Genomic DNA, 13328 nt, shown 5'->3' with positions numbered 1-13328 from the left:
AAAATGGCCACACTGCCCAAGGTAGTTTATAGATTCAGTGCAATCCCCATAAAGCTACCACTGACTTTCTTCACAGAATTGGAAAAGTCTACTTTAAAGTTCATATGGAACCAAAAAGAGCCCACATAGCCAAGACAATCCTAAGCAGAAAGAACACAGCTGGAGGTCACATGCTACCTGACTTCAAATTCTACTACAAGGCTACAGTAACCAAAACAGCATGGTACTGGTACTAAAACAGAGATATAGACCAATGGAACAGAACAGAGGTATCAGAAATAACACCACACATCTACAGCCATCTGATCTTTGACAAATCTGGCAACAACAAGCAATGGGGAAAGGATTCCCTATTTAATAAATGGTGTTGGCAAAACTGGCTAGCCATATGTAGAAAGCTGAAACTGGATCACTTCCTTATACCACATACAAAAATTAACTCAAGATGCATTAAAGACTTAAATGTAAGACCTAACACCATCAAAAACCCTAGGAAAAAACCTAGACAATACCTTTCAGGACATAGGCATGTGCAAAGACTTCATGACTAAAACACCAAAGACAATGACAACAAAAGCCAAAATAGACAAATGGGATCCAATTAAACTAAAGAGCTTCTGCACAGCAAAAGAAACTGTCATTCGAGTGAACAGGCAACCTATAGAATGGGAGAAAATATTTGCAATCTACCCATCTGACAAAGGGCTAATATCTAGAATCCATAAAGAACTTAAACAAATTTACAAGAAAAAAACAAACAACCCTGTCAAAAAATGGGCATATTATATGAACAGACATTTCTCAAAAGAAGACATTTATGCAACCAACAGACATGAAAAAATGCTCATCATCACTGGTCATCAGAGAAATGCAAATCAAAACCACAATGAGATATCATCTCATGCCAGTTAGAATGGTGATCATTAAAAAGTCTGGAAACAACAGATGCTGGAGAGGATGTGGAGAAATAGGAATGCCTTTACACTGTTGGTGGGAGTGGAAATTAGTTCAGCCATTGTGGAAGACAGTGTGGTGATTCCTCAAGGATCTAGAAGTACCATTTGACTCAGCGATGCTATTACTAGCTATATTCCCAAACGATTATAAATCATGCTACTTTAAAGACACATGCACACGTATGTTTATTGAGGCTATTCACAATAGCAAAGACTTGGAACCAACCCAATGTCCATCAATGATAGAGTTGATTAAGAAAATGTAGCACATGTACACCATGGAATACTATGTGGCCATAAAAAAGGATGAGTTCATGTCCTTTGCAGGGACATGGATGAAGCTAGAAATTATCATTCTAAGCAAACTATCACAAGGAAAGGAAAGCAAACACCTCATGTTCTCACTCATAGGTGGGAGCTGAACAAGAACACATGGACATAGGGCAGGGAATATCACACACGAGGTTGGGGGTTGGGGGATGGATAGCATTAGGAGAAATACCTAATGTAAATCACAAGTTGATGAGTGCAGCAAACAAACATGGCACATGTATACCTATGTAACAAACCTGCACGTTGTGCACATGTACCTTAGAACTTAGAGTATAAGAAAAAAATTAAACTTTGTTAAAAGGTAGATCTCATTTTGTTTTTTAACACAATAAAAAAGTAAGTGTTTAATTCAAAGTCAAGGTGATAAATTTTCTCAGTCTTTTTGACACAACGAGTCCACATTGACCTCTCCCTCACAGAATTTATTTACCATCCCTCTAATTCTGCATAATAGGCATGTAGTCTATGTTGTATTGTAGCCCATGTACTAGAAGAACGTTTACATTCAGCCAAACAATGGCATAATAATCAATGATTACTAATCAGTTCCCTAAAAAATAAAATTCAAGCTTCTCAAAGTCTGCCACCAATTCCTCTGTCTTTACATCTCAATCCTCTTCATCAAGAATATTCTGCTTCAGCCAAAATTCAGCATCAAACTCCCTACCACATATATCATATCCTTTTCTAATTACTCAGACCATTCTGTTTGCATCTTTAAGAGCAGAGATGGTGCCCACAGAGCCAGGTTTTGGAAAAAGACAAACCTGGCCCTGGCTCCCATCTTGAATTACTTACTTACTATTTGTCTTTGGACAATCTTTCTTCAACTTTTCTGATCATCAAATTTCTCCACTTTCAGATCAAAGATACTGATTTCTTCTTTGTCTTAAATAAAACCACTCATTTTAAGAACAATGAGCAGTGCCTCAACTATAGGAAGAACTCCATGAGTCTTAACTTCATTTCATTTCCAATTTGACTTGCCAATGACATGAATGTCTGTTGAATGGTATGGACTCTTGCACTTCAAAGTCCAGATGACAAGAAATTTTCTCACAGTCTTTTTGATGGAGCGATTCCACAGCAATCTCTCTTTTATAGAACTTATTTACCGTGATGGTTAATATTGAGTGTCAGCTTGATTGTACTGAAGGGTGCAAAGTATTGTTCCTAAGTAAATCCGTTAAGGTGTTGCTGAAGATTAACATATGAGTCAGTGGACTGGGAGAGGCAGACCCATTCTCAGTCTGGGTGAGCACTATCTAATCAGCTCCCAGTGCAGCTAGGATAAATGCAGGCAGAGGAATGTGGAAAGACTAGACCGGCTGAGTCTTCCGGCCTCCATCTTTCTCCCATGCTGGATACTTCCTGCCCTCAAACATTAGACTCCAAGTTCTTCAGCTTTAAGACTCGTGATCTGCCAGGAGCTCTCTGGCCTTCAGCCACAGACTGAAGGCTGAACTATCGGCTTCCCTACTTTTGAGGTTTTGGGACTCGGACTGGCTTCCTGGCTCCTCAGCTTACAGACGGCCAATTCTTGTCATCGTGTGAGTCAATTCTCCTAATAAACTCTTCATGTATTCATCTATCCTATTAGTTCTGTCCTTTTAGAAAACCCTAATACACTTACCATCTCCCTAATACAGCATCATAGGCATGCAGCCCATGTTATACTGTGTATGACTTTTTTGGTATGTCCTACTACAGAGTATACATTCCTTGCAAGTGATTATTATTCATCCTCTTGGTATCTCTATAATTTTGCACAAATAATTTAAATATTTTTTACAAAATGTGTTTGGTTGTAGAGACAGATCTCGTAGTTCTAAATACAGATATACCTCATTTTATGACACTTTGTTCCATTACACCTCACAGATACTCTGTTTTTTACAAACTGAAGATCTGTGGCAAAGCTGCTTCTACCAAATGTATTGGTACCATTTTTCTAACAGCATATTCTCACTTTGTGTCTGCATGTCACATTTTGGTAATTCTCCCATTTCAAACTTTATTATTATTATTATCATTATTATTATTATTATTATATCTATCATAGAGATGTGTAGTCAGTGATCTTTGATTTTCCTATTGTAATTTTGGGGGGACGCCATGAAAGGTGCCTGCAGCAACCTTAATTGATGCATGCTGTGTGTTTTCTGACTGCTCCATGAACCAGCCATTTCCCAGTCTATCTCTTTGTTCTCAGGCTTCCCTATTTCCTGAGACACAAAAATATTAAAATTAGGCCAATTAATAATCCTACAATGGCAGAGAAAGTGAAAAAGAGTTGCATGTCTCTCACTTTAAATCAGAAGCTAGAAGGACATGTCAAAGTTGAGATAAGCCAAAAGCTAGACCCCTTGCTTTTGTCTTTGCTATTGTAAATACTGCTGCAAGGAACATATGCATGCATGTGTCTTTATGGTGGAATAATGTATATTCCTCTGGGTATATACTCAATAATGGAACTGCTAGGTAGAATAGTATTTCTGTTTCGAGTTCTTTGAGGAATTACCACACTGCTTTCTACAATGGTTGAACTAATTTACATTCTGACAAGCAGTGTGTAAGCATATTATACACATATACATAAGTGTATAATTTACATTCTGACAAGCAGTGTACGACCTTTTCTTTGTAAGGTTAACACTGTCTGTTACTTTTTGACTTTTTAGTGTAGCCTTTCTTACTGGTGTGAGATAGTATATATCATGGTGGTTTTGATTCACATTTCTCTAACAACTGTGATGTTCAGCAATTTTTTATGTGCTTGTTGGCCACATGTATGTCTTTTTTTGGGGAGTGTCTGTTCAAGTCCTTTGCCCACTATTTAATGGGGTTGTTTTTGTTTTGCTTGTAAATTTGTTTCTTTATAAATTCTGGCTATTGAACCTTCATCAGATTGCAATATTTGCAATTTACAAATATTTCCCCCATTCTATAGGTTGTCTGTTTATTCTGTGGATAGTTTAGGTTGCTGTGAAACAGCTCTTAAGCTTAATTAGATCCCATTTGTCAATTTTTTTTTTGTTGTTGTTGTTGTTGTTTCAATTGCTTTTGGAGTCTTTGTCATGAAATCTTTACCAAGCCTTGTGTCCAGAATGGTATTTCCTAGGTTATATTTCAGGATTTTTATATTTATACGTTTTACATTTAAGTTTGTAATCTATCTTGAATTGATTTTTGTAAGGAAGGGGTTCAAGATTAATCTTCCCTATGGGTAGCCAGTTATCCCAGCACCACTTATTGACTTATTGAATAGGGAATTATTTATTTCTCCATTGCTTGTTTTTTGTTTGTTTGTTTGTTTTTTCTCTGAGATGGAGTCTTGCTCTGTCACCCAGGCTGGAATGCAGTGGTGCGATATATGCAACCTCCACCTCCCAGGTACAAGCGATTCTCCTGCTTCAGCGTCCCGAGTAGCTGGGACCACAGGCACGCATCACTACACCCAGCTAATTTTTTGTATTTTTAGTAGAGATGGGGTTTCTTGTTAGCCAGGATGGTCTCAGTCTCCTGATCTCGTGATCCACCTACCTCTGCCTCCCAAAGTGCTGGGATTACATGTGTAAGCCACTGTGCCCGGCCCCCCATTGCTTGTTTTTGTCAGCTTTGTCAAAGATCAGATGGTTGTAGGTGTGCAACATTATTTCTCCACTCTATTGTGTTCCATTGGTGCATGTGTTTGTTTTGGTACCAATATCATGCTGTTTGGGTTACTGTAGCTTTGCAGTAGGGGTTGAAGTTGTGTAACGGGTTGCCTCCAGGTTTGTTCTTTTTTCTCAGCAGTGTCTTGGCTATTCAAGCTCTTTTTTTGGTTCCATATGAATTTGGAAACAGTTTTTCTAGTTCTATGAAAAACATAATTGGTAGTTTGATAGGAATAGCATTTTATGTTCAAATTTTTGGGCAGTATGGCCATGTTAACAACATTTATTCTTCCTATCCATGATCATGGAATGTTTTTCCATTTGTGTGATCATCTCTAATTTCTTTGAGCAGTGTTTTGTAATTTTCCTTGTAGAGAATTTTTACCTTCCTGGTTAGCTGTACTCCTAGGTATTTTATTCTTTCTGTGGCAATTGTGAATGGGATTGCATTCCTGATTTGTCCCTCAGCTTAGATGTTGTTTGTGAATAGTAATTCTCCTAATTCTCGTACGTTGATTTTGTATCCAGAAACTTTGCTGAAGTTGCTTCTTAGATCACAGAGCTTTTGGGCAGAGACTATGGGGTTTTCTAGATATAGAATCATACTGTCTGCAAACAGGGATAACTTGACTTCCTCTCTTCCTATTTGGATGCCTTTTATTTCTTTCTCTTGACTGATTGCTTTGGCCAGGACTTCCAATACTATACTGAATAGGAGTGCTGACAGATGACATCCTTGTTTTGTGCCTGTTTTCAAGGGGAATTCTTGCAGCTTTTGCCTGTTCTGTCACTGGTGGCTTTTATTATTTTGATGTGTGTTCCTTCATTCCCTAGTTTTTGTTGTTGTTGTTTGTTTGTTTGTTTGTTTGAGACGAAGTCTGCCTCCGTCACCCAGGCTGGAGTGCAGTGGAGCCATCTCAGCTCACTGCAAGCTCCACCTGCTGGGGTCACACCATTCTCCTGCCTCAGCCTCCCAAACAGCTGGAACCACAGGTGCCTGCCACCACACCGGGCTAATTTTTTTTTTATTATTATTTTTAGTAGAGACAGGTTTTCACCACGTTAGTCAGGATAGTCTTGATCTCCTGACCTCGTGATCCATCTGCCTCAGCCTCCCAAAGTGCTGGGATTACAGGCGTGAGCCACCGTGCCTGGCCCATTTCCTAGTTTTTAACATGAAGGAATGTCAAATTTTATCAAAAGCCTTTTCTGCATCTGTCGAGATGCTCATGTGTTTTTTGGTTTTAGTTATGTTTATATGATGAATCACACTTACTGATTTGTGTATGTTGTGCCTCAACCTTACATCCCAGGGATAGTGCCTAATAGAGTGTGGTAGATTCATTTTTTGACGTGCTGCTGGATTTGGTTTGCTAGTATTTTGTGGAGGATTTTTGTAGCTATGTTTCTCAAGGATATTTGTCTTAAGTTTTGTTGTTGTTGTCGTTGTTGTGTCTGCCAGGTTTTTATATCAGGATGATGCTGGCCCCTTAGAATGAGCTGAGGAGGGAGGAGTTCCTCCTTCTCAGACTTTTGGAATAATTTCAGTAGGAATGATACGATCTCTTCTTAAATCTGGTAGAATTGAACTGTGAATATGTCTAATCCTGGACTTTTTATTGGTGGTGGTAGGCTTTTTGTTACTGATTCAGTTTTGGAACTCTTTATTGGTCTGTTTTTGGATTCAGTTTTTTCCTGGTTCAATCTTAGGAGGTTGTATGTGTCCAGGAATTTACCCATTTCTTATAGATTTTGTAGTTTGTGTGGATAGAGCTTTACATAGTAGTTTCTGGTGGTTTTTGTATTTCTGTGAAGTCAGTGGTCACATCTCCTTTATCATTTCTAATTGTGTTTATTTGGATCTTCTCTGCTTTTCACCTTATTAGTCTAGCCAGAAGTCTATCTCTCTTATTCATTTTTTTAAAGAACCAACTCCCGGATTTGTTGATCTTTTGTATGGTTTTTGTATCTGAATTTCCTTCAGTTCAGCTCTGATATTGGTTATTTCTTGTCTTTCAATAGATTGAAGTTGATTTGCTCTGGCTACTCTAGGTTTTCTAGTTGTGATGTTAGGTTATTCATTTGAGATCGAACATTTTGATGCGGGTGTTAAGTGCTATAAGCTTCCCTCCTAACACTGTGTTAGGTGTGTCCCAGTGATTTTGGTATGTTATATCTTTATTCTTATCACTTTTGAAGATTTCTTGATTTCTGCCTTAATTTCATTGCTTACTGAAAAGTCATTCAGGAGCAGGTTGTTTAATTTTTGTATAATTGTATGATTTTGAATGACTTTCTAGTATTGATTTATATTTTTATTGTACTGTGTTCCCAGAGTGTGGTTAGTTTATTTCAGTTTTTATGAAATTGCCAAGGATTGTTTTATGTGTGGTCGATTTTGGAGTGTGTACTATGTGGTGATGAGAAGAATGTACATTCCATTGTTTTGGGGTGGAGCATTCTGTAGATGTCTATTAGCTCCATTTGATCAAGTATAGCATTCAGGTCCTGAATACCTTTGTTAATTTTCTGCCTCAATGATCTGTCTAATACTGTCAGTGGGACATTGAAGTCTCCCACTATTATTGTGTAAGATTCCAAGTCTCTTTGAAAGTCTCTAAGAACTTGCTTTATAAATTTGGGTGCTCCTGTGTTGGGTGCATGTATATTTGGACTATAAGAAACTAGGGGTGAGTGGAATTACCCTCCCTGTCACCTTGGTGCAGAAGTAGGCCCACTGGACCGGAAGCTCTAGCAGGCATGACTCACTTGGCTACCAGTGAGGGAGGTAGGTGGGGTCACTTGCTCTGCCTTCCGGGTGGGAAAGCAAGAAGATGCATCCTCTAGATGAGTTTACACAGAAGTGGGCCACTGAATCAGAAACCTTAACAGGCCATTGTTCAGCTAGCTAGCAGTGGTGGAGATGAGTGGGGTCACCTGATCTGTTATCCTGTTGTTTCCCAAGACAACAAGTGACTGTGCCCTCCAGTTGAGTTCCCACAGAAGCTGGACCACTGGACCACAAGCTCTTACAAGCATTGCCTATCAACTATCATTGGTGGGAGTGGGTGGAGTTGCCTGCCCTGCTGTCTGGGTGCCCTCAGGGACATCAGGAGGTTGTACCCTCTGACTAAGCTCACACAGAAGTGGAGCCACTGGACAGGAAGCTCTAGCAGACCTTATCCACAAAGTTATCAGGGACGGGGTAGATGAGGTCACAGGCGCTACCATCTGGGTGTTTTCCAGGACAGTAGGAGGCTGTGTCCTCTGACTGAGTTCACACAGAAGCAGGGCTGCTGGGCAAGAAGCTCACGCAAGCGTTGCCTGCCTGGCTACCCGTGGCAGAGGTGGGTGAGGTCACGTGCTGTCCTGTATAGGTGTTTCCCAGGACAACAGGAAGCTGTGCCCTCCAGCTGCGTTCACATAGAAGCAGGACCCCTGGGCCAGAAGCTCTGGCAGGTGTTGTCCTCTGGGCAATCAGTGGCAGGCGTGGGTGAGTCTACAGGCCCTGCCATCTGGGTGTTTCCCAGGATATCTGGAGGACGTGTCCTCCAGATGAGCTCACAAAAAAGTGGGACCGCTGGACCAGAAGCTGGAGCAAGGGTTGCCCACACAGTTACCGGTGGTGGGAGTGAGTGGACTGGCTGGTCGAGTTCAGGCCAAAGCAGAACTCCTAGGCTGAAAGCTGGTGCCAAACTCTGTCCAGCAAGGGGGAGTGGAGCAATGTTACTGCTCCCAGACACCACAACTATGGCTTCTATTGGGGCTAAGATGATGATGCACTAGCATATTGGTCTGCTCTGGGGTCAAGGATTATAGAGGTCCCCTTAGACTGGAGAGTTGCTCCTGCAAAATGTCTGGGTAGCTCTCTGCCTCAGTCTAGAAGCATGGTGGGGAGATGTGAGGTGTGGGCAGGAGTCTCCCATTCCCAGTCTTGCTCAGGTCACTGTGAAGATCATGAATCCCCCTCGGGGCTCTCACTCATTCACCCTTTCTCATATTGGAGAGGTTTTCCTGGCTCTGTGTTGAGCTCAGACAAGCTAGTGTCCAGCTTCGCTCTTTGCTTTCCGTAGTCCCTTGCTGCCTTGTGGATCCTGATGTGATTTCTCAGATGGTCGGCCTGCAGGGTCAGTGTTCACTAACCCTTTTGTTTCCTTTCCAGAAGGGCAGTGCACACGACGTGCTTCTAGTCCACCATCTTGGCCTAAACTGCTCAGGATATTCATGTTGTTTTTGTGTCTGCTAACACAACGTCTATTCTGCAGCCCACAGATCAAGGAGTATTTTTCAAACTTCAAGTCTTACTATTTAGTAAATACACTGCATAAGGCTATAGCTTCTAGAAACAGTGATTCCTCTGATGGATCTGGGCAAAGTAAGTTGAAAAATCTTCTGCAAAGGTTTCACCATTCTATATGAAATTAGGAACATTTGTAATTTATGGGAGCAGGTCAAATTATCACAATTACCAGGAGTTTAGAAGAAGGGGAGTCCAACACTCATTGATAACTTTGAGGGATTCAAGACTTCAGTGGAGAAAATAACTGAAGATGTGGTAGAAATGGCAAAAGAATTAGAATAAGTGGGGGCTGAGCATGATACTGAACTGCTACAATCTCATGATAAAACTTTAAGGGACGAGAAGTTTTTTCTTATGGATGAGCAAAGTGAGTGTTTTCTAAAAATGGAATCTACCTCCTTGTGAAGATGCTGAGACCATTGTTGAAATGACAACAAAGGATTTAGAATATTTCATAAACTTAGCTGATAAAGCAGCAACAGGGTTTGAGAGGGCTGACTCCCATTTACAAAGAAGTTCTACTCTGGGTCAAATGCTGTCAAACAGCATTGTGTGCTACAGAGAAATATTTTGCGAAAGTGTCCATTGATGTGGCAAGCTTCACTGTTATTTTATTTTAAGAAATCGCTGCAGCCACACCAACCTTCAGCAATCACCACCATGATCAGACAGGAGCCATCAACATTGAGGCAAAATTGTCCATCAGCAAAAAGATTACTACTTACTGACAGCTCAGATGATCATTAGCTATTTTTAGCAACACAGTATTTTTAACTAAGCAATGTACATTTTTAGACATGATGCTATTGCACACTTAATAAGACTACAGTATATAAACTAACTTGTGTGTGCACTGGGAAACTGACAACAAATTGTGTGACTTCCTTTTTATTGTGACATTCCCTTTTTTGTGTTGGTCTGAAACCAAGCCTGAAATACCTTCAAGGTATGCTTGTTTATCAAAGTTACCTACTTTTTGCTTGAAATAGAGAAGATATTTCAATTGAAATAATATATTAAAGGCCAAGTACATCCCTAAATCTCAGGAGAAAACTACAGCCTGCTTGTAAATTGGGTAACCTATTTTTCTCTGCAGTAATAAATACGTGTCTCTGTCATGGTTTCTATAATAAGGTTTCAACATGAACTCCTTTTTGAAGAATTGTCACCTAGGAAACAAATTTTAAATTATTTTCAAATGGAAAATCTCCCAAAAAGGACTTACAATTTTGAATTTCATACTTCTTCAAATACATAATCTCAAAAGAGTATTCTTTCACTGACCTGGCAAAAATTAATTGGATGAAGTAATACTTAAGTTTTTCATTTTTCTGAAAAATGCTCACAGAAAACACTAATAAAAGTTTTCTTATTTACTAATTTTCTACAAAATTTCTCATTACTTGTGTCAATTCCAATGTCATTCGAAGATGGAATTTTTACAGCCCAATTGGCAAAATTAGCAACATTTTAGGAATATGGTAAGATTATCGTGTCTTTTGACATGTAATGTGATGGCCATTATTTCTTTAGGAAAGAATTTAGCAAACGGCAAGCAAGGCATAAGAACACAATTCTTTCCAAAATCAAGCAGCATAATTCTAAAAGGAAGTAAGGGGGGAAAAAAAGAAAATTATTGAGATTGCATGTCACTTAGAAAATATATGGGAAAATAATATTGAACTAGAAACTAATGTGTATTAATGCCTATTTATGCAATATATACTTCATATGTTTATATAGAATCACTTAGGTCCTAATATTACTAGTTTATGAAGGTTGATAACAGTTTTCCTGATGATTTTGTCAACCAGTATTTCTCTTCACTCTACTGGATGATTGTCTTAAGTTATTCATCACTTAGCATTTTTCAAAAGCATTAAATCCCGATAATATTAATAGCAATAGTACCATTTTAAAAGGTCATTATTATCTCTGCTCTTTTTACATTTTTTAAATGGGTATCATCTAAAAAAAAAACACACATTTTTTTTTTCTCTACTAAGTAATTGAGAAAACCCATAGCCATGAGTGACTAAGCAATTGTTTCTGTTCTGGGTCTATACACTTTCTTGTTATCACCTTTCTTTCATGCACGTGTTTGTTCTCTGTTCATCTTCAGTTCTAATGATTGTCCCTGTGCCAGGCTCATACAGCTTGGTCTCCTATAATTTCTTCCGTTGGTAAAATAAAGTGCATATTTTTATCAAATATTTCTTTTTAACCTTTAACTATTTCTATATCTATTTGCTGTTTGCACAATCTGTGTGAATGCTGAAAGTGTAGCTTTTTTGCCAAATCCTTAAAAGTTCTGGGAATGTCTGCCTCTGAAATGCCTTCTTCACTGTGGGGATGGATGTTTCAAGAATTAGTGTGTTTCAGAGGGGAAAGGAAATTGTTGAGTGTATTCCCACTGTTCCTTTTCTGTAAGCCACTACAATTTTAACTAAATTAATTTCTCCTCTCCCCAAATATTTACTGAACATTCCTGTATATAAGACACTGCATCTGATTCTAAAAATATAGCAGTCAGTGACACATAAATACTTGCCTTCATGAAGCTTAACTTCTAGTGGTGAAGATAGACCATAATAGTAATTAAATAAGTAAAATATGTAGGACAGCAGAGAATGATGAGTGCTATAGGAAAAGGTAGGGAAAGTCATTGAGTAGGGTCAGTGTGGAAATTGTTGCAAATGTTAACCAGGTGGTAAGGGCAATGCCCCAGTCTTGCAGAAGCAGACAAGTTTGTTTGTTTTTGTTGCTAATTACTGCCTTGAGTGTTTTCTCCATACACTTCATGTATTAAGCAATAAGCAATATGTTCCTCCCTGACTCAAGGGATGGAAAACAGAAAAAAAGGGCTCTTGGCTCCTTTTATATCCTAATATAGTCTATACTTAGAGTATGTTTAGTACAGTGAAAAATTGCTCAAGTTGAATCTACCTGCATCAAAATCATCTGGGATATGTGTTCAAATTCATTACGTATATCTCAGCTGCATTCCAAACCTATAAATCAGGATCTCTGGGAGGTGGGCTCATAGTGTCCACATAATGAGGCACCTTACCAGGTGATTCTTTTGCATGCTATTTACAGTAGGTAAATGGCTTCAATAGAATACTAGGAAGAAGTAAGAAGGGCCCTACCCTGGCCCTGCACTTTCAGGTGCCTTGCCCCGCTGGGTAAGGCAGCTCAGTTCTCTGGAAAACAATCTCTGAGACAGAACTTAGGGTGCAGAAGGTTTATTAGGGAGAGCGCTTATGATAATTAACTGTGTAAGAAAGGGAAGGAAAGCAAGTTTGGATAGAAGGGAAGTCAGGTTACATGACAGCGTTGGCCCACCACAAAGGAAGCACTGGAGCTTAAATCAGTGTTGCTCCCCATAGGGACAAAATAAGCAAGACTTTACATGCTGACCTATATCAGTTATTGGATGTGGGCTCCCAAGGAAGAATGAAATCTTGGGCTAGGTGGCTGTCTCTCACTGAGGCAATTCCTGCAAGTGCTCAAGACCACACTCCAGGTACCCAAGACCCTGGAATTCCCTGCTTAAATAACTCTCAAACCCACATACAAAGTCTGTGTTGGCCTCTTCCCTAGAGCTAACAGCACCACCAGTGGATGCATTCCAAACCCAGAGAAGTTGTCAAGGTGCAGCTGTTTGTAGATATAAACAGAGTTCACAAGTGCAACGTAACATTGCTACATGCTTATGTTCAAGGCCACTCACACAGCTGAAGTGTGATGGAAAGAGCGTTGAACGGGCTGCCAGCCCAGGAGTCCACAATTTCTCTATTCAAACATGGGCTTTCAGGTTGTCATGTAGAGTTAAATAACGAGGAAGGGTGTCAGGACATATTTTATTGAACAGTTTACTAACTTATAATTTTTATTATTTACACACATAGTTTATGGTTCCCTCTTGTACTTGTTTCTAGGCCATGCAAATATTTTCAGTCCTGCACAGTAGCATTTCCTATTATGAGAGGAAAAGAAAATATTTGGTATTCTTTCTTTTATTTGCACCCTTTAAGTTATTGCTGTTCAGGAAAGTAAGGAACTATAGTAATGTATTATTTA

The sequence above is a fragment of the Trachypithecus francoisi genome, unplaced genomic scaffold (genome assembly GCF_009764315.1).
Source record: "Trachypithecus francoisi isolate TF-2019V2 unplaced genomic scaffold, Tfra_2.0 Lachesis_group1, whole genome shotgun sequence".
In the NCBI taxonomy this organism is placed as follows: Eukaryota; Metazoa; Chordata; class Mammalia; order Primates; family Cercopithecidae; genus Trachypithecus; species Trachypithecus francoisi.
Note: the sequence above shows the minus strand (reverse complement) of the source record.